This window comes from Felis catus, chromosome C2 (genome assembly GCF_018350175.1).
Source record: "Felis catus isolate Fca126 chromosome C2, F.catus_Fca126_mat1.0, whole genome shotgun sequence".
Lineage (NCBI taxonomy): Eukaryota > Metazoa > Chordata > Mammalia > Carnivora > Felidae > Felis > Felis catus.
In genome coordinates this window covers 74,219,717-74,240,753 of record NC_058376.1, presented here as the reverse complement: position 1 = coordinate 74,240,753, position 21,037 = coordinate 74,219,717, and the positions used below count along the sequence as shown (strand labels likewise).

At 48.1% G+C, this 21,037-nt stretch overlaps 1 long non-coding RNA gene across 1 annotated transcript; it reads right to left on the bottom strand.

Annotated features, from left to right (window-relative positions):
- Positions 1-231: 231 nt before the first annotated feature.
- On the bottom strand, positions 232-6,975 carry LOC109491707. Its single transcript, XR_002145172.2, has 4 exons — positions 6,635-6,975; positions 6,308-6,362; positions 6,043-6,181; positions 232-2,890 (listed from the first exon to the last, which is right to left on the bottom strand). It is a non-coding gene; the product is annotated as an uncharacterized LOC109491707 (long non-coding RNA).
- Positions 6,976-21,037: the final 14,062 nt, after the last annotated feature.

Sequence of the window (21,037 nt, the reverse complement as noted above, 5' to 3'; positions counted from 1 at the left end):
CCATATGTCTTCTTTCAGAACAGGGCTAGCCCCAGAATGCAGGACCGGTGCAAAACCAAAGTATTGGACCCTTTGTCCACAAAGCAGGAAAAAGGTACTGTGAAATGTTCCAACCTATAAAGCTTTTGCCTTTCTTTCTTGGTCTCTCTCTCTCTCAACTTGTTGTGGGGGGCGGGGGAAGGTGGTTGCTACTTAATGTCATTCCAAGTAAAGAGAAATGAAACATTGACGTCATTTGCATGAGTTTTACTCTTCCCCTATAAATTGTACAATGCCAGTTCTCAATGCAAACATAAGAGCATTTAACCCTTACCTAGAGTCACCAAAATACAGAACTTTGACTTTGGAGCCCGGACACGTGTATGTGTTTTGTTCTTTCCAGAACCGTGGAAGTGCTGCTCAAAGCTAACTCTGTTTTTATTCCGTTTCGCGGTACACACGCATTGGCCATCCCTCTCCACCTTTGGCTCACAGCAGAGGCTGTGCTGGAGATTACCAGTCTGAACCGCTAACAGTGGAGGGAAGTTCCTGTTGGTTGTTGTCACAGACCACGCCCTCCCTGAACCCTCCCTGCCAGCCTCCTGATCTGCTCTATGTCCAAGGCCCCTCAAGTCCCTAATGGCCTTCAGTGTGAATGACTGGCTCACAGGGGGCGGTCACATGGGCAAGAAGGATATGACAGGGCTCTCTGGTCAGTTGCGTCTCTTAGAACGCCGTCGCCTTCTTTTGGCATTCTTCCATTCTGGTCCCAACAGAAAAGCACAGCCTCTCCAGGGCCCCGCTGGTGGGCCCCGCTCAGTTGCAGCGCAGGGCACTGAGCTTGCTACGACTTTTGCTGAATTCCCGCATGGGATGCCTGGAGAACGCTCTATGCGGTGGGGCAGCCAGGAACTCCGTGGACACGCGAAGTGCACACAGCTCCCTTGCTCCGCCGTTTTATTGGACTTCGCTTATAAAACAGAAGTTCAAAGATGAAAGTATTAAGAAGGTCAAGATAGTGAGAGCACGGCATTAAGCCATGCCCTTTGGAGCACAGAGTCTACTGCAAGTGCGCAGATCATGTGCCCAAGACGCCAGCCTGGTCAGAAATCAAAGTCAACTCTGGTTGTTACTAGTCTAGAGGCTCTGGGGGTAGAGACTTTCCTCTCAGGCCTGAACTGCAGCCGAAGTTGATGATTCCCTTCCTCACAACACCACCCCCCCCCCCCCCGCCCCGGAAGTGATAAGGCTCAGGGAAGCCCTCCCCTGTAGGGAAGGTGGAATTACGGCCCTGCACCTGTAGTTTCAGGACTTGAGGCTGAGGAAGGAAGGAGTGGGGATGAATCACCTGGGCACAGCTAGAGTCCAGTGAAAGGAGAAGTCTTATCCAGGAAATGCTCTCATGACCAGAAATTAAGGAGGAAATCCAAAATGTCACCATAATCTAGCAGTGCCCTTCTTTCTCTCAAGCATAATGTTTTCAACAAACTCCTCTCTGGACATGTCTTTCTGGCACACACGCACACATGCACACACACACACACACACACACGTGCAACAGGTACAACCCCTGGAACAACAGGGACGGAGTGGGAAAAGTCAGGGAGCTCTTCGTTCCGGCCACACCTCCTTTTCTTTCTTGATGTGTGACTCTGGTCAGGTCACCTAACTTCTCTGAAGCTTGGCTGTCTTCGCTGTGAAATGTGACGGGGTGATCCCTAACTCGGAGATCGGCGGCATGCGAGAAGTAAACTCAAGAATGTCCACAAAGTGGGCTGTAAGCTGAAAATTGCGCGTGCAGTGCGTCGGCCATGTTGGTGTCCCGTGTATAAACGGTGTATCTCACATACAGACCCCATCAGGAAATTTCACTCGGGGGCAGAGTGATTTACAAAGCCTGCTCAGAAGTGAAGTCAATTAAGGTCAGCTTTCTATGTTGCTAAACAACAGGGGATTCTGGGTTCAGTAACGTTGAAAGGCAGGCCCAACACACCCCTTGAAACCGGGCTTTTGAGAGGGTTCAAAGGAACGGGAAACAAAAGCCTCTCTTTGTGATGTTTTCACTCTTCCTTCATTGTCCTCTTTCACCCTCCAAGGGCCTTCATGTAAAGAAAGGGGCTGCTAATGTGGCGAGTGGGAGTTTAAAATTGTCCTGGGCCAACAATGTTGGCACATTCTGCCGGGCCTCATTACAGAATCATCTGAAATGCTTGAGAAGTGTTTCCCACTCATTAGCATAAATAGCAGAAAAACTCTTTCACAAACAAAGCAGGTTCCATCTGCCCCCAGTATGTCCTCACCTTGACTTCAAATGGCCAGTCCCTCCCCCAGTACAATACCGGGGGCGCCGGCCTCCGAGGCCCCAAGCACCCCACTTCAGAATGGCATTCAGTGAAATATCAACACGGTAACCTGCATGTTTATTCATTGGCCAGCCCCTGCTTTTAATGGAGTCCCTTCCCCATTGTGGCCACTTGATTCTTTCACAGACCTAAAGGGAGAGGCCGGGAGAGGCTTCCTTTCCGAGCTGTTGGGGTCCTTGGCAACCCACACCTTGTGAGTGGGTTGACCAGGCTAATTAGGTTTGTTCTGCCTTTTTGGCCCAAGCGTATTTTGTCAGGTATTCTGCTCTGGGATTAAAGAGTCATTAATCACCCGGGGCTGACGCTGACAAGGTGGCTTTTACAATGAAGTCCACTTCCCTGGTGTTGGCCGGAGCCAAAGCCGGATCTGTTTTGCATTACATTGCAGAAGAATGTAACGGCTTCTTCTCCCCAGTCAACCTCAGAGGACATCTATCACGGGCTCCAGTCCTGGAGGAGGCCGGTGCCAGCCTCAGAGATAGCATCTGTCTTGCAGGCAAATTGTGCTAACAGCAGCTGGGTGGAGTTGGTTCTGGGAAGGGCATTTCCTAGAACAAGATTAGAGCATGACAGACTTGGGGTGGGGTGGGGGACCTTCCTCATTGGTTAGAATGGTATGTCACTGCTTGTCGCCCTCACTGCATCTGAACCCACGTCTAAGCTTTTATAACTATTTTCAGCATGATCGATACTCTTGTATTTGTCAAGTCAGAGGGCCTGGAGTTCTTAAAAGGAGAAGGAAAGGAAGTCATTGGCAGTTACCGAGTTCCATTAGTTGAACCTGGAACAACATGGGTTCGAAGTGTGAAGGTGCGCTTATATGCGGATCTGTTCCACAAATACGGTAGAGTGCTGGCAATGTATTTTCTCTTCCTTATGATTTTCTTTTTTTTTTAATTTTTAATTTTATTTTTAAACATTTTTTTTAACGTTTATTTATTATTGAAAGACAGAGAGTCAGAGCATGAGCAGGGGAGGGGCAGAGGGAGAGGGAGACACAGAATCCGAAGCAGGCTCCAGGCTCCGAGCTGTCAGCACAGAGCCCGACGCGGGGCTCGAACTCACAAACCGCGAGATCATGATCTGAGCCGAAGTCGGACGCTTAACCAACTGAACCACCCAGGCACCCCCTTTTTTTAAAATTTTTAAATGTTTATTTATTTTTGAGAAGGAGAGAAAGACAGAGCAGGAGTGGGGGAGGGGCAGAGGGAGAGGGAGACACAGAATCCAAAGCAGGCTCCAGGCTCCGAGCTGTCAGCACAGAGCCCGACGCGGGGCATGAGATCATGACCTGACCTGAAATCAAGATTTGGGTGCTTAACCAAGCGAGCCACCCCGGCCCCCCCATGATTTTCTTAGTAACGTTTTTTTTTTCTCTAGCTTAACTTACCTTAAGAATATAGTATTTAATACACATACAAAAGTGTTAACCAACTGTTAATATTATGGATAAGGCTTCCAGTCAACAGTAGGCTATTAGAAGTTAAATTTGGGGGGAGTCAAAAGTCACACAAGGATTTCTGACTGGGTAGGAGGTTGGGACCTTAAACCAGCCTTGCTCCAGGGTCAACTGTACTACAAAGGTTAGGCACTGAGGTAGGTATTTTGCATACAAATGATTTAATGAATTTAAATGTCATTTTAATGCAATGACATGAGGTACTTTTCCTGGGACAGCTCTTTGAAAGGATGAGAAGAGTTCCCTAAATTCAGCAGTTCTTATGAGCTTTCATTATTACTTATGTAAATCATAAGTTAAAAGTTTAGGTCATGGGGCACCTGTGTGGTTCAGTTAGTTGAGCAGCAGACTTTTTCTTGATTTCTGCTCAGGTCGTAGTCCTAGGGTTGTGGGATAGAGCCCCGTGTCAGGCTCTGCCCTGACAGTGTGGAGCCTGCTTGGGAATCTCTCTCTCTCTCTCTCTCTCTCTCTCTCTGTCTCTGCCCCTCCCCTGCTCAAGCTGTCAGTCTCTCTCCAAAAAAAAAAAAAAAGAAGGTTTAGGTCAGTCACTTATCAAATTATCAGGATTATTGTTTCCCTTTTATCTCTCAGATCTGTGATAACTGTTTTTCTGCGGATGCTTTCTTGTCCTCCTTTCTTCTCTTACCCTTTCATTACTTCACATCTATTGAGCACCTATGATGCGGGTGCTGGAAATACTGAGATTTAAAACACATGGCTACAGGGGCGCCTGGGTGGCTCGGTCGGTTAAGCGTCCGACTTCGGCTCAGGTCATGATCTCACGGCCCTGCGAGTTCGAGCCCCGCGTCGGGCTCTGTGCTGACGGCTCAGAGCCTGCAGCCTGTTTCGGATTCTGTGTCTCCCTCTCTCTCTGCCCCTCCCCCATTCATGCTCTGTCTCTCTCTGTCTCAAAAATAAATAAATGTTAAAAAAATTTTTTTTCTTAAAATAAAAAAAAATAAAACACATGGCTACAGGCCCCATTTCTCATCTAGTTCTTGGAAAATGAGCTCCTCACAAGAGAATAAATCGAGGATGTCGGAAAAAAGAAATCCACCCCAGAAGGGCAGTGAAGGGAGCCCCAGGATGCTGCAGGCCCTCCCCTCCCACCCCACCCCACCCCACCCCACGACAGCTGAACACCACACAGGGAGGGCCACCGCTGGCCACCGCTGTAGCACAGAGCTCCAGAGAGTTTTCTGCACAGAGATTAATTTGCTAGGAGACCTGTGGAGGGCATTTAGATCTTTGGCAAAGAGTCTGAACTTTAATGATTGTTTAATACAAAGTAAACCAAGCAAATGAAAAAATAAGACAGTTGCCAATTCCAGGAAAGGAAAACTAATCACGGCTTATTGTCAGAAATATAATCTATATTTTCATAATGTAAATACTGAATTTTGAATAAACTACATTAACTTGCAACAATATTAAGAAGAAGTGGAAGGAAAAAGGAGAGTGTGTATAAGCGGGGTGAGGCAGGGGAGGAAAGAGCTAAACTGACTTTTCATAGTGGGAATTCAAGAGTGAATGCTGAAAACTGACAAAACAGAAACACAAGCATGTTTCTGTTTCTACAAGACAGCCCTTGTAGAATTATTTGGCTCTCCAAATTACATGCATGTTTAATTTTGATCAATAAAAAAAAACTAAAATTTAAAAGTCACTGACCTATGTGACTTAAAAATTTTTTTTCATAACGTTTATTTATGTTTGAGAGACAGAGCACAAGCAGGGAAGGGGCAGAGAGAGAGAGGGAGCCACAGAATCCGAAACAGGCTCCAGGCTCTGAGCTGTCAGCACGGAGCCTGACATGGGGCTCGAACTCATGAGCTGAACCATGAAATCATGACCCGAGCCAAAGTCAGATGCTCAGCTGACTAAGCCACCCAGGCGCCCCCAATGTAACTTTTAAAATAAGACACTGTGGGGCACCTGGGTGGCTCAGTCGGTTAAGCATCCGACTCTTGGTTTCAGCTCAGGTCATGATCTCATGGTTTCGTGAGTTCGAGCTCCACATCAGGCTTCGTGCTGTCAGCAGGGAGCCTGCTTGGGATTCTCTCGCCGTCTCTCTCTGCCCCTTCCCACCCCTTGCGCTGTCTCTGCCTCTCTCAAATAAATAAATAAACTTAAAAAACAAGATAAAATAAAGTAAAATAAAAATAAAATAAGACACTGTGTTGTCAAGGGATTAACAACATCACTGGGAGACTATCAGATAAAGAAATATTCAAAAGGTACCTGGAATGCTGGCCCGGCTGGGCTGTTCAGAGGGAGAGGTGCAGGAAGCTCGAAGGGGAGGGCGGCGTGGCGGGCCAGTATCTAGAGTGATGCAGCTGGGACAGGGAAGGAGCCCTGAGGAGTTTGGTTACCTGGAAGTCTGGAAGCAGGAGAAGGTGATAGAACACCAGGAACATAATGCTCAGGCCCCATCTGATAAGGCACCCCATGTGATGTCCACAGAGCCCAAGGCAGCCGAGGTTTAAATCCCAGCTTCAGTACTTACCAGTCACAGGACTTTAGGCAAGCTATTCAACCTCATGGAGCCTTGCTTCCTATATCTGTTAACAAGAAAAATAATATCTCCCACACGCGATTGTTTTCAGGGTGGATTTAGACACATTTATAAAACGTCCACTAAATACTTAACACATATCAGGCACTAAATAAAAGCTAGTCCTCAAGCACATTATCAGCGAAACACGTAAGGTCAACATTTTTTTCTCGTTTCTTGGAAGTGTCGAAAATGCATGCAGAGATGACCTATTCAGAGCTACAGAATGACTCACAGTCAGAAAGCAATGAGCACTTTTACCCAGTCTATGAGACCTACCTATGTGTTCAATTCCTGAATGAAATTTTCTGGGGCCGGTTTTCAATGTAGAAAGATGCTGTTAACTTGTCCTTTAAAGCCATTTTCTTTGCATGCATTTTTTTTCTTGTCTCATTTCAGATCTTTTCTTAGTTTGAAAACTCAGAAAACTACACAGGCAGCCTGCCCTTGTTTTCTTTTTTTTCTCTAGATCCCTACGCCATGGATCTCTGTCTCTCCTCATCTCTCTTCCTCCCCCTCAGGCCCAGAAACCCTCTTGTCTTCCCTTCTTTCTTTCTGTCTGAGGCTTCATCCTGCTGCCTGTGCTTATCATTAAGAGCCTGGCCGTCTTTCCAGCTTCCTCCCCCCTCCTGTCATCAGCGCATGCGAACAGCTCAAGTCAATGTTTGTCCCAAGGACTGGAGGCTGTTTTTTGAGATTGAATATTTCCATAACAAACGAAAATTTGACTTAGCCTTAGGAGAAATATAATCAGAGGCGGGCCTCCCAGACTTTCTGGGGGTGCGAATGAGCTGCCCGGAGGGTAGGCTTTAAAAAAAAATCAATATAAATGATATTCACTTGTAGTATTTTGGAGGGGAAGGAGGAGGAGAGGGAAGAAAAAAAAAATCTGTCTGAACAAGAGAGGTTATAATTCAAAAGCTGCCACACAGTAAGTAGGAACCTCTGAGGAGGATAGATCATCACTCTCTCTGGGTTTGACAAGGAGGTTGATGGGAAGTCGTGACCAGACTTGCACCCGCTCTTCAAGGAATATGAAAAACACTGCTGGCCTCACCAGGCCCGTTCACAGTCCAGGGAAGGTGGGACGGGTTTAGCAGCACAAGGGAAACCACCCTCCACCAAACTTTATACATGTGATCCCGAAGCTAGGAGATAAAAGTTAAGTGTAAATTTTATAACCGTAGCTAACACCATATGTTATTAAAATCATAGCTAACATTTATTGAGTACTTGCCCTGTATGAGACGCTGTACTAAGAATTTTGCATGCAATCCGGATTTGAACCTCATGGCAATTCAATGGAGGAGTCTCTCCTATGATTTTCACTAGCTTGCGGGTGACAAAAATGAGGCTTAAAGAGGTGATCGGCCCAGGTAAATCTAGGACTCCGACAAACGCAGAGCTTCCCAGATTGTCCCAGATTGCAAAATCCCCGTTCTATGGCAAGACAATTTTTAAAGTGTTAATTTGCACGCCTTTCTCCTGAATTTTCACAAGCCTTCCAAGCAGGTAGAGATTCCTGCCTCAAGGGTTTCTATAAAACAATAAGCAAAAAAAAAAAAAAAAAAAAGTCACCTGAAAATCAAGTCTCCTGCTGTCTCTTGCAGAAGCAAGAGATGCTGACCCAGGAGAAGAGAGTGGTGAGAAATTTCTCTCAGACCTGGAGAGTGGTTCCCAGCATCCTGTGCGGTTTTCCCCCTTCAGGGAGATGCCAGGGCCTCCTCAGGATGGCTCTGTGGTGCATATGGAGAGCCGAGCCAGGGAGTGTTCAGCGGATTCTGCCTTTCCCCGGGACCTGTGGGGGAGAGCAGAGGAGAGATCCCCGGTCATGCCTGGGATTGATTTCCTCTGTCATAGTGGAGAAGGGTTTTAAGATAATTTTAAACAAACGAAAGCTGTATTTCTTGAACAGACGAGTTTATGTACCAAGGTTCATACCCACCACAACATCATACACTGAGTAAGGGGGGTGGGGGAGAGCCTCGGTCTCGAACATCTCTTTGATGCCTATCGGCAGGAGTTGGGCCACATGGGGTCAGGGGATTGGCAAGAAAAGCTGAAATGCCAAGTTTCACCTTCATCTGCTACACAGAAGAAAACTGTTCCTCGCCTTCTCCTTCCCATCCTGCCCCTCGGCCAGAGATAACCCCCTGAGCTCACACTGCTGGCTCCGGGAAGTCCCAACTTGTCACGTATAGGGAACAGAGGAATCCATCGCTGAGATGGCAGAAAGCATCTGTCCAAATGCACACCCCACTGTCAGAGACCCAGCCAGAAACTCTCCTCAAAGCCACCTCATCATCACCTTCCCCCGAAGCTTGAACACTTTTTAAATTAAGGAACTATTACCTTTTTTTTTTTTTGGAGTAGGTTTATCTGACCTTACCGTCCCCACAAGGTATTCTTTTTTGGAAACTCTCGCGTCGCACCTATTCTCTCCCCTTCCCCACACAACTGGTGATGACGCGTTTATTTGCCATTGGTTTAATTTCTGACTTCTCTGTTAGTTCCGTCAGGAGAGGGACTGTGCCTTGTCCTCTGCTGTGTGCCTATAGCCTGTAGCACAGTTGGCAAACACAGTAGGGGCTCGATCCACGCTTAATGAAAAAAACAAAAAAGTACTTCCTGAATGCACCGTGGAAGGAACATGGAGCAGTCATAGGCGGCCCAAAACTTAGCAATCATCCCAATGCCATGACAGAGTAAGGCCTAGAGAGGCTAGATGACTTGCCCGAGGCTCCAAACTTGGTTAAAAAAAAGGTTCCGGGACTCCAGGCAGACCCTAGAGTGACCTTCCTCGACCCTGGCATCTTCAGTCTCTAAACGTGCCAGGAATGGACCAAGTTCAAATTCTGGACCACCTGTCCCTGCATGCATGCTTGCGCTCCCTTTACACCGTTAAGCTCACTCCCCACGATACTGTCTGAGGCCTCTCCTACCTATATCTGTGGTGCTCCCTGTCTCCTGAGGTGTCTCAGTCTTCCCAAAAGAGTCCTTGCTCTCCTTCATATGGAGAGTTTTATATTTTAATATGAGAGTCAAAGGCTTTGAAGTGTGTCCTTTTTCAACAGATGTTCACGGAGAACCTAGAAATACGGACACTGTTCTAGTACTAAGGGCTGGAGCCATAAGCAGTATAAGTCCTCATGGAGCTTATATTCTGCTGAGGAAGACAGATAATAAACGCAAACCAATGAATAAAAATTAGATAGTGGTGGGATGCCTGAGTGGCACAGTGGTTAAGAGCCTGACTCTTCTTTTTTTTTTTTTTTTTCCAACGTTTATTTATTTTTGGGACAGAGAGAGACAGAGCATGAACGGGGGAGGGGCAGAGAGAGAGGGAGACACAGAATCGGAAACAGGCTCCAGGCTCTGAGCCATCAGCCCAGAGCCCGACGCGGGGCTCGAACTCCCGGACCGCGAGATCGTGACCTGGCTGAAGTCGGACGCTTAACCGACTGCGCCACCCAGGCACCCCAAGAGCCTGACTCTTGACTTGCGCTCAGGTCACGATCTCACAGTTTGTGAGTTCGAGCACCGCATCTGGCTTTGTGCTGACAGTGCAGGGCCTGCTTGGGATTCTCTCTCTCTCTCTTTCTGCCCCTCCTCTGCTCTCTCTCTCTCTCTCTCTCTCTCTGCCCTTCCCCCACTCACTCTCTCTCTTCTCTCTCTCTCAAAAAGTAAAGTTTTTAAAAAAGCAGATAGTGGCAAGTGCAGTGAAGAAAATAAAACACGGTAAGGGGTTGGAGGCTGGAGTTCGAGGAGATTTCCCTGAGAAGAACATATTTAAGTTAAGCCTGAATTCTGACAAAAACCCAGCCCACAGAGTTCTGGTATTTCAGGCAGACGTTACTACTGCGAGAGCCCTGAAGACCTGGCCGGTGGCTGGAATGTAATGATGGAAACTTCAAAAAGTCAGGGAGGTGCGTAAAGGACAGATCCCGGAGTCTTGTAGGCCATGGAGGAAGACTGAATTTTATTCCATAGGCACCAGGAAACCACTGGAGGTTTTTAAGCTGGGAGTGATAGGATCCGTCGCATTTAAAAACGACCAGGAAGGTTTGGCTGCCAAGCAGAGCAGCAGCAGAGACAAACCAGAGGCCCGGCCAAGAGAGGGGCGTTCCCGGATTAGGCTGCAGAGGCCGGAACCACGAGAAGTGGCTGGACCGTGGTGTGTTTTGGGCACGAGCTGCTGATAGACTGGATGTGGGTTGGGAGGGAAAGTGACGCATCAAATGTGACTCCTGGAGTCTGGCTCGAGCACCACGGGATGGCGGCACCGACATGCACAAGATTGGGAAAGAAGCAAACCCGTAGGGCGAGGGTAACCAAGAGTTGGTTTGGGATGCGTTAAATCCAGGAGGTCTATTAGCCCAGTGGAGATGCCAAGGAAGCAACCAGATATACAACCCAAGGAATATACAGTAGTCAAGACATTTCTGAAGTCTAACAGGCAGCCTTGGGCCAAGGTTGGAAGCAGGGATGGGAAAGGAGAGGACTCCTAGGGCTTGGCGAGTCTCATCACCCAACCACCGGACAGGTGACACTCCCTCATGCCTTCGGCACCGGCACCGGAGCCTTTTCACTCAACCTTCCAAGCAAAGGGCCTGGTCTAATCTCTCAGCTGCAGGGAGGTGGAGCTAATTTCACAGCGGGCAGCTAATGAATCACCTTGAATTTCTAAACGGTGAAGGTCTACCGCTAGGTCAACGAATCAGGGAACAATTGCAGTTAGAGTTTTTCTGTAATTCATAAAAAGATAGACGTTCTTTCTTAATCCTGCTGTCTACGAGGCCAGCCTCCAACGGTGGGGCCCCCGGGGCCTACATGTAGGGAGCGCAGTGGACACAGCTGTTGCCCATGCCCGTGCTTGTCCTCACCCCACCCCCACTTTCCCGCATGGGAGTGAAGCTCGCTGGTGACACTAGGGAGCCATTGTGCCAGTCCTGGAAGTGCCAGCTGTGAGGCTCCTTAGGTGCTATGATCAATGTCCCTACATTTAAAGCTGCTTCGAATGGGGTCTTTCTCTTCCCTCTGTACACTTAGATGCGCCACGGAGCTCACCCCCTCCAACTGCTTGTTTCTAACCGCTGTCACATAGCCATTTGTTCCGCCACGTGTGAGGCACTCAGCAAAACGTGGTGAAGAAACCACTCGGCCTGGTGGTGCCCGTCCCCGTGGATCTGACAGTCCGGTGGGGACACAGACGGCACACAGGTAAATGATGAAACGGATCATTCCCAATTGCACACCTAGGAAGGGGAAGGTCGGTGCGCTATGAGACACAGCCTCCGGATCTCATCCTCTGAGGAGGTGTCGCTGAGGAGGTGATGTTTAAACTGAGACCTAAAAGATGATGGGGGAACTGGGCAGGTCACTGGGGAGAGCGTGCGGCTCTTGATCTCTGGGTCGTGAGTTTGAGCCCCATGTTGGGTGTAGAGCTTACTTTAAAAAATAAGTAACAACAAGTATGTAAACTAAGACCTGGAAGATGAGAAGGATCCAAATGGGGAAGAGAGGGCAGAGGAGTATTTCAACAAGCCGGAATAACCAAACTGACGTGTTCTTCCAGCCCCATCTCTAAGCAGAAGCTCTTGAACATCACATACCTTTTTCAATACATAGTGTTGTCACTCTGAATCTGAATCATCTAAGAGATAGAGGTGTGTTTTTGCCCCTTCACTAAGCATCCCGAGGTTGCTAAATCCGGAGTGTCTACACCAGCACCAACCCCTCAGATGCTATCACTTGCATGTCATTTTTTGATATTAAATATAATTCTTCGTCAAATTGGTTTCCATACAACACCCAGTGCTCATCTCAACAGGTGCCCTCCTCAATGCCCATCACCCACTTTCCCCTCCCACCCCCCATCAACCCTCAGTTTATTCTGTTTTTAAGAGTCTCTTATGGTTTTCCTCCCTCCCTCCCTGTAACTTTTTTTTCCCCCACTTGTGTGTCATTGGCAAAGCTTTTGAGCAATCCTGTCCCTGCCTTCAAACAAACAAAACCAAGAATAATAAAATTCCTTCCCCTGTGAGTCTCTAACGGAATGTTTTTTTTTTTCTTTTTCTTTGAGGCACCTTTAGATTCCCTTTTTTGGGGGAACGAGAATTAATGCTGGTTAATGGTACTCAAGGGTTCCCTCACACAGTTTCTACTATCCTCCCTGATGGTTGATTCTGGCCAAGAGAGCTGGCTTTGCAAAAGGGGTGTCAACCCCAAGGATCCAGAGTCAGGCAGGCCATTTCGCCACGTTTAAAAATCAGGAGAGGGGCGCCTGGGTGGCGCAGTTGGTTAAGCGTCTGACTTCAGCCAGGTCACGATCTCGCGGTCCGTGAGTTCGAGCCCTGCGTCAGGCTCTGGGCTGATGGCTCGGAGCCTGGAGCCTGTTTCTGATTCTGCGTCTCCCTCTCTCTCTGCCCCTCCCCCGTTCATGCTCTGTCTCTCTCTGTCCCAAAAATAAACGTTGAAAAAAAATTTTTTTTAAAAATCAGGAGAAAGATTTCAATTTGTTTCGGTGAGATGTCAACATGCAATAATGGGAACCCACACAGACAGACAGACCTGTACTGGAATTTAGATTCAGTTCTGTGACCTTGGGGGTGTTACCTAATCTCTCCAAGCCTCCGTTTCCTCACCTGTAAAATATGGATAGTAATTTCTACCTTACAAGAATTAACTGTGATCGTCCGTTTCAAGCACCCACCTGACATGTAGTCAATACTCAGGACGTGGCGCCTGGGTGGCTCGGTCAGTAAAACACCGACTCCTGATTTCGGCCCAGGTCATGATCTCACAGTCTCACGGTTTTGTTCGTGAGATCGAGCCCCGCATGGGGCTCTACGCTGTCAGCTGGAGCCTGCTTGGGATTCTCTCTCTCCCCTGCCTCTTTTCCTCCCCCGTTCTCATGCACGTGCATTTTTTTCTCTCTCTCTCTCAAAATAAATACATTAAAACTTTTAAAAAAATACTCAGGAAAGGGCGCCTGGGTGGATCAGTCGGTTAAGCTTCTTCTGACTCTTAATTTTGGCTCAGGTCATGATCTCGCGGTTTGTGAGATGGAACCCCACATCAGGCTCTGCACTTTCAGTGCAGAGCCTGCTTGGAATTCTCTCTCTCCTTCTCTCTCTCTGCCTGTCCCTTGCTCCCTCTCTCTCTCTCTCAAAAGTAAACAAATAAACATTTTTTTTTTAAATACTCAGGAAATATTGGGTCCTCTCCTTTCAAGGCCTGGCTCTCAATTGCCTAATTATATCTTCTGAGGCGCTCAAATGTGGTTATAGCTGGTGCGCCTCAGAGAATATTTCAATTACAGGTGCCCTAAGTGGTACTCTCTCGTTTGGAATCCGTAATTTAAATCAGCAATGGCTGCAGGCTGCTCAGGTGTGGCAGGAGAGCTCCCACCCAGCTCACCTTCCCTCCTGCCTGCCTCATCAAAGCCAAGTCAAAAGCCAAGGGAGACTATGGGAATAAAAACCCTTTAACACATATAGACTATTGAGCTATTTGCAAAGAGCTCCTAGGCTCGGAGCAACACGGAGCCGGCATTATGACCATCTCATTACAACAGGATTGGGGAAATTGAGGTCTAGAGATGGGAAGTCATGTATTTAAAGCCTCAGAAGTAAGTTGATTGGAAATCCAGTGCTCCTGCCACACCACCGCATCCTGACAAGGGCAATTTCGTCCTTCACCGGAAAAGTTCACCACCAGCAACTGTCCTGACTCATCAGCAGCAGGGAATTCACTCCTGAATTGCCCTTCCTACTCCATGCCCTTCCTTGCTCCTTGTTCTGCTAGCTGTTCTAGACCGATGTCAGTTGCTTACTCTGGCCTCAGGATAGTCTGACCCTATTCTGGGGCTTGCCTAGCATTTCTCACTGCTGTCAAGGTGCATTCACAGGTGGTAGCAGGTTGCTTTGGAACGCTTTCACCAAAACCTGTGACTTTTTTCTTTTCTTTTTAAAAACAAATTTTTTGTTAATATTTATTTATTATTGAGAGACAGAGAGCATGAGCATGGGAGGGGCAGAGAGAGGGGGAGACAGAGACTTTGAAGCAGGCTCCAGGTTCTGAGCTGTCAGCACAGAGCCCAACGCGGGGCTCGAACTCACAACCCGCGAGATCATGACCTGAGCCGAAGTCGGACGTTTAACCAACTGAGCCACCCAGAGCCCCAGAATCTGTGACTTTTTTCGAAGGCAGGTATGGGAAAAATCAGCCTGACTCTGGTCGGAGTCTGGTTCCGGCCATGGCTCAAGGGTTACGGGCACTGGGTGATGTGGCCCACCCATTTACCCAAGGCTGACAAAGGTAAATTAAGAACCACTCTGCTCTTCAAAAACAAAGGGCCAGCCAAAAGAAATGGAAAATAGTATTCCATCCTCAACAAAGTCAGGATGGAACTCAAGCAAAGCTCCGATGTTCGCATCAATTTCTCCAAAATAGAAACAAAGCATCAGAGTTGACAGAGATCTTCGGATCCGATAACCTCATTTCACACAATGACGGACTGGCGAACAGAAAGTGGCTTATCCACGGCCACACAGCTAGCAAAGGCAGGGCTAGAACCCAGGCCCCAGAACCCTGGTTCACTTTTCTTACCGAACGATACGGTTCACTCCAGAGCCCTAAGCATGTTCTTTTTGGAAGATCCAGGTGATCTCTACCCTACCACTTCCCACACCCCACTCACCCTCCCAGAAAGGTTGTACTGCAGTGGATGTTTGTCATGGGCTTGGGTGGCACGGATCTATGTCTATGAGATGCTCATCCAGGGACAGCTGTTTCCAGCAAGCCCCCTCCCCCAAGCAGACTTCAGCTGTGAGCAGTCGCCACCCTAAACCTGCCCAGTGACCCAGGAGAAAAGGATTCACATATTCCCCCCCCCACCCCACCCTCGGGAAACCAGAGATTCCTGGGATAAACTTTGCATTCTCCCCAGCTTGTGGGATCCACCGGGACATGGTAAAGGAAGCGCGGACAGTAGCTTGCTCTTGTTTTCAGGAACTCTGTTCACACTTCGTTGACCCCGCTGCCACCATCTCTCCCCATCCCCTCCTTTACTTCCTCTTCTGCTTCCTCCATCACTGCCATCACTACCCCCACCCTCCACCCACTCTACCTCTGTCTCCTCTGCACCTCTGCCCCCAACGCCCCTTCCTCCTCCACCACCGCCACCTCCTTCGTTGCCCCTTCCCCTACGCCACCGCCACCACCGGCAGCTTCGCGGCCACCTTTTTTATAGCCTGAAAATAGGTATCCCCGCCAAAGATGACTCAAGACCCTAATGCTTTCAAAACAAGACAAGTGATCAGTATTTTGAACCTATAGCCGGGGTCGCTGAGACTTATCATGGCTTTGAAATAAACCGGGATTAACTCCTTCTCTTCCTGGTCATGTTTCAAAGCGCTTACCTACCATCTCTCTCTCTCACCAGAAGACCTTAGGTACTCTGAAACGAAGCAGACAATGGTGGCCTTGTTGCAGAAGCCTGATATTAATAGACTCTGCCTTTTGATTTCAGCCTGGAAACACTGGCAGCAAACCAGTGTGAGAGAAGAGGGCCTTGTGTGTAGCAAAAGTTTGAAAGAGAGACGAAGAAAAAACCCAACCCAGCTTTGATCAGAAGGGTCTGAAGATGAATTGTGGTCATTTCACAGGTCTCTGGGAGGAGGTTAATGTCATTTTGAGACAAGGAAACTGGGTTAAAAAAAAAAAAAAAAAAGGAACACTGAGAAGGGATGCACTTTCGGACCGAACGGGGCCACCGCACCGAGAGGATCAAAGCTGCTCGCCATACAGAGAATGAAGGATTATTCACTTTCTATTTTTTCACGCCTGCAGCACACATGGGGATCTAATTGGTGGGGATGCGAAATACAGACAGGCAGCCCCAGCAGCAGGGCAGGGCCCGAAGGAGGAGGGGGGCCCCCGCTTCGTGCAGCTGCAAGCCATTAAAGGCAAGCCCGCCGCCCCGCGCCGCTTTAATTGCTCTTCTGTGTGTTTCCTCCGCTCACCAGCGCTAGTGTCTACTTCCCAGTCTCTCTGATCTCAGAGGTGATGAGCTTGACGGCTGTCAGGCCTGCGGGGTCAGGGGAGGCAGGAGGCGAGGCTCAGGGGAGTGGGGGGCACCCCCGCGTCGGGGAGGGGCTGCTGCGGGAAGAGGCGGAGTGGGGCCCTGCCCTGCTCCCCCCCACCCCAGTCTTGTTCCTTGGCAGGTAGGGAGCCAGGGTCCCTCCCCCGACGGCTGCTGTCTCAGTTCTAATCCATGACACCAGGGGAGATACGGGACAGAACGAAGACCCACACCACCGTGCAAGTGTCTGACCGTAGGCACATCACTCAGTCTCCTTGACCTGTCATCTCCTTGTCTTTGGAAAGGGGTGTGTGCCTAACCCCTAACATGCCCTGGAGATTACTCGTCTTGAAACGCTAAACGGTGGAGGGAAGTGCCTGTTGGTTGTTGTCACAGACCACACCCTCCCTGAACGCTCCCTGCCAGCCTCCTGATCTGCTCTATGTCCAAGTCCCCCCAAGTCCCCCCTTCAGCCCTTCTCAGTGCCCCTTCCCTGGGGAACACTGCCCTGACTACCCAGGTCTGTAGGATCGCAGACCCCTCCTGTCACTCGTATCAGGCTCCCGCCTTCTCTCTCTTAGACCTCATCCTTGCCACATCCTCCTGCAGGCATGGCTGTCTCCAGTCCCCCCCCCCTTCCCCCTCCATCACCTCCATTTCAAACCCCCAGTTATCTACGTATGTGAAGCTACAAAATGTAAGCTCAGCCACTCACTTCTCTGCTGAAAAGTATGGCGGCTCCCTGTTGTGTTCTTGTGCTCTCCCCTTAGGGAATGCTTTCCTTCTTCCTTGGTTTGACTTATCCTCAAGACTCAGCTGAGTTATTACCTCTTCCAGGTAGCCCCCCATTGCAAGACAAGAACTTCCGCTAGGCATAGTCGTGCTTTTGTATTGCCGTGCACTGACCACAGCGGACTCAAACCATTTAGCCTTTCCCCCGCTTGAAAGTGTCTGTCCCCTCCACTTGAAGGTGAGCTTCTGGGGGGAACAGGACTGCATTTTCATTCATCTTTATACTCCCAGCATGTAGGATGATGAGCATAGTGCCTGGAAAAGAGCGGGCACTCCATAAATATATTTTGAACTGATTTATGGCCATCAGTTGTTGTTTATTTGTCTCCCGCGCAAGTTATCCAATTAAGTTGAAAGCATTTGGTGAGATGGGAATGTGTCTGATTCATTCTGTATTCTACACAATGCCCAGCACAGGGCAGAGTCTCAATGGAGAGTCGCTAGTTCCAAGGTCTGGCGCTGCTAGCAATAATATCCCTGCTGAGTCGGGCTTGTTTAGTGCTGTTTCCTCAGCATCTAGAACAGAGCTTGGCAGGTACTCAATAAATACATTTTGAATGGATGAACGGTTATGACACTGTAGGGAAAACACCTGTCTGGTTAGAGGGCCTGAGTTCTAGAGGTAACACATTCAAACTGAATGAGGCCAGGGTCGGTTAAGCGTCTGAGTGGTTTCGGCTCAGGTCACGATCTCACGCTTCGTGAGTTCAAGCCCCACATCAGGCTCCGTGCTGACAGCGCGGAGCCTGCTTGGGATTCTCTCTCTCCCTCTCTCTCTGCCCCTCCCCCTCTCGCTCTGTCTCTTTTTCTCAAAAAAAAAAAAAAAAAACTTAATGAGGCCAAAAGAGAACTTGTTTTCTCCAAAACTCCACCCGTTACCCCAAAGCCCCAGCAAACATTCTGCATCTTGGTCCCACCATCCACTCAGTTGCTCGGACCAAAATCTGGGAGTAATATTTGATTCATCCATTATCTTTGGGTCTTGCATTCAATCCACCAATAAATTCTACAAGCTCTGTTTCCAAAATGTACCCAACCTCTAACCATCACCTTTACAGCCACCGTCCTAGTTCAAACTGCTATCATCTTGCCCTTGCAACCGGTCTCCCTGCCCAACACACACACACACACACACACACACAGACACACACACACACACAGACACACACACACAGACACACACACACACAGACACACACACAGACACACACACACAGACACACACACAGACACACACACACACACATACACACAGACACACACACAGACACACACACACACAGACACACACACACATAGACACACACACACACAGACACGCACACACACACAGACACAGACACACACACACACACACACAACCTATCGTTTCATTTTATCACCATGGTCTTTCTATCACCCCAATGCCTTCCCACTTAGAATAAAATCCAAACTTCTCATGACAGTCTACAAACCTCACACAATCCAGTCCCGCCCCCCCCCCCGCTTTCCAGGGTCCTCTCCTACTAATCCTCTCCTTCCAGCCACACTGATCTTTTTGCTCTTCCTGGAATATTCAGGATTGTTCCACCCTAGAACTTGTTAGTCCCTCTACGTTGAAAGCTCCTCCCCAAGGTTACTTGGTTACTCTTAGTGCAAATGTCACCACCTCAGTGAGGCTTTCACCAGTGCTATGTGTGATACAGTTTATTGTATGTGTCACCTTGGCCTAGGCTACAGGATGCCCAGATATTTGGGCAAACACTATTCTGGGTGTTTGTGAAGGTGCTTTGGATGAGATAAACACTTGGGAGTGGTTGACTGGGTAAAGCAGAGTGCCTTCCCTCATGTGGGTGGGCCTCATCCAATCAGTTGAAGGCCTGAGTAGAACAAAAAGGCTGACCCTTCCTCAGGTAAGGCGGAATTTCCTCCTGCCTGTCTACTTGAGCTGATGTATCAGACTTGACCCTCCTTTGGACTCAAATGGAAACATTGGCTCTGTTTGGATTTTGAGCCTGCCAGCTTTCAGGCGGGAACATACACAGACGACTCTCCTTGTTCTCAGGCCTTGGGACTCAGACTGGAACTATGCCATCCATCATAACTGGGGGTCTCCAGCTTGCCAGCTGCAGATCTTGGGGACTTTTCAGCCTCCATATTCTTGTGAGCCAATTGCCTATAACAAATACATTATTTTATATATTATATTGTGTGTGTATATATATATATAGATATATACATATGTGTATATATATATATAGTTGTGATTCTGTTTCTTGGGAGAACCCTGACTCACACACTAGGTAAGGCTGTATGCCTCCACCCCACCCCCATGAAGATTTTAAAATTTATTTGTAGACCTCTTCGTATCTGTCTCCCCTCAACCAGAATGCAAGCTCCCCGTTCATCAGTGATGTGTATCTCCAGACCAGTGCCTGGCACACAGTGAACACTCAATACATATCAGTTGACTTGCTTTTTGCCTCACTAGCCCCATGACCTTGGGCAAGTCATTTTGCCTGTGAGCTGATTTCTGCATCATTGAAGTAGGGATGACATTTTGTTTGCCAACCCCCAGAGCTGTTTGGAGGGGCCCTAGGTAGATGGTTGTCAGAGTGCTCATTACAAATGTAGGAAGTTTTCTTCATACTGGGATATGAGCCTTGACCATGATGGCGTTATGTATTGGTCATCTTTGTACTCCCTTCCCCTTCTTTTACCACCCCCCCCCCACCCTCCACAGCACTTTGCATAGAGCAGATGCTCAGTGGTGTGTATTTTCAACAGTTAGCTAAATCATTCCATGGCAATCTCAGTGTTTAGTCAATGACATTAACGACAACCACATTACAAACTCTGCTTGTTGCGGAGTACCTCGATACCTAAAAAACATTGGTCAGGAAAGGGTCAATGGGGGAAGCACAGCTGGAGTGCGGTTACATCTCCTTGAATAAGATCAGTAGGAACCTTAAGAAAGCTTCACAGGAGCTTCTGGGTGGCTCAGTCGGTTGGGCGTCCGACTTCGGCTCAGGTCATGATCTCGCGGTCTGTGAGTGTGAGCTCAAGCCCCGCATCAGGCTCTGGGCTGACAGCTCAGAGCCTGGAGCCTGTTTCGGATTCTGTGTCTCCCTCTCTCTCTGACCCTCCCCTGCTCATGCTCTGTCTCTCTCTGTCTCAAAAATAAATAAGTGTTAAAAAAAATTTTTATAAAAAAAAAATTTTAAAAATAAAAAAAGAAAGCTTCACAGGGTGCAGTGCACTGGGCTGTCTCCTATTTGTTAATGGGCAAGTGCATCGGTACAGCTGCTTGGGAAAGCCATTTGGCAATCCGCATCCAGACACATCGAAATTTTCATACCATTTAACTCTGCAAACTCTCCTCTACAAAACAACCCTGGGCATTTCCGTGAACCACAAACTCTGAGACCTAAACTATGACGCTCTCAGACGAAAACAAAGGTGTGGATCTTTGCAACCGCGGTCTAGGCAGTGGAGTCTTTGATATGCTACCAAACGGACACGTAAAAATAACTACATTGGATTTCATCAAAACTGAAAACTGTTGTGCATCAAAGGACACTATGGAGAAGGTGAAAAGGCAACTCACAGAATGAGAGAAAACATTTGAATTTTTCTGCACGTATCTGGTAAGGAATTTTTATCCATAATCTAAAAGAATTCTTACAACCAAACGACAGAAAGAAAAAGAACGCCACTTTAAAATAGGGAATGAGTTTGAAAAGGTATTTCTTCAAAAAAGATAAACAATACAGATGACCGAAAAGCAGACGAAAAGATGCTTCACACTTAGTAGGATGGCTATTAAA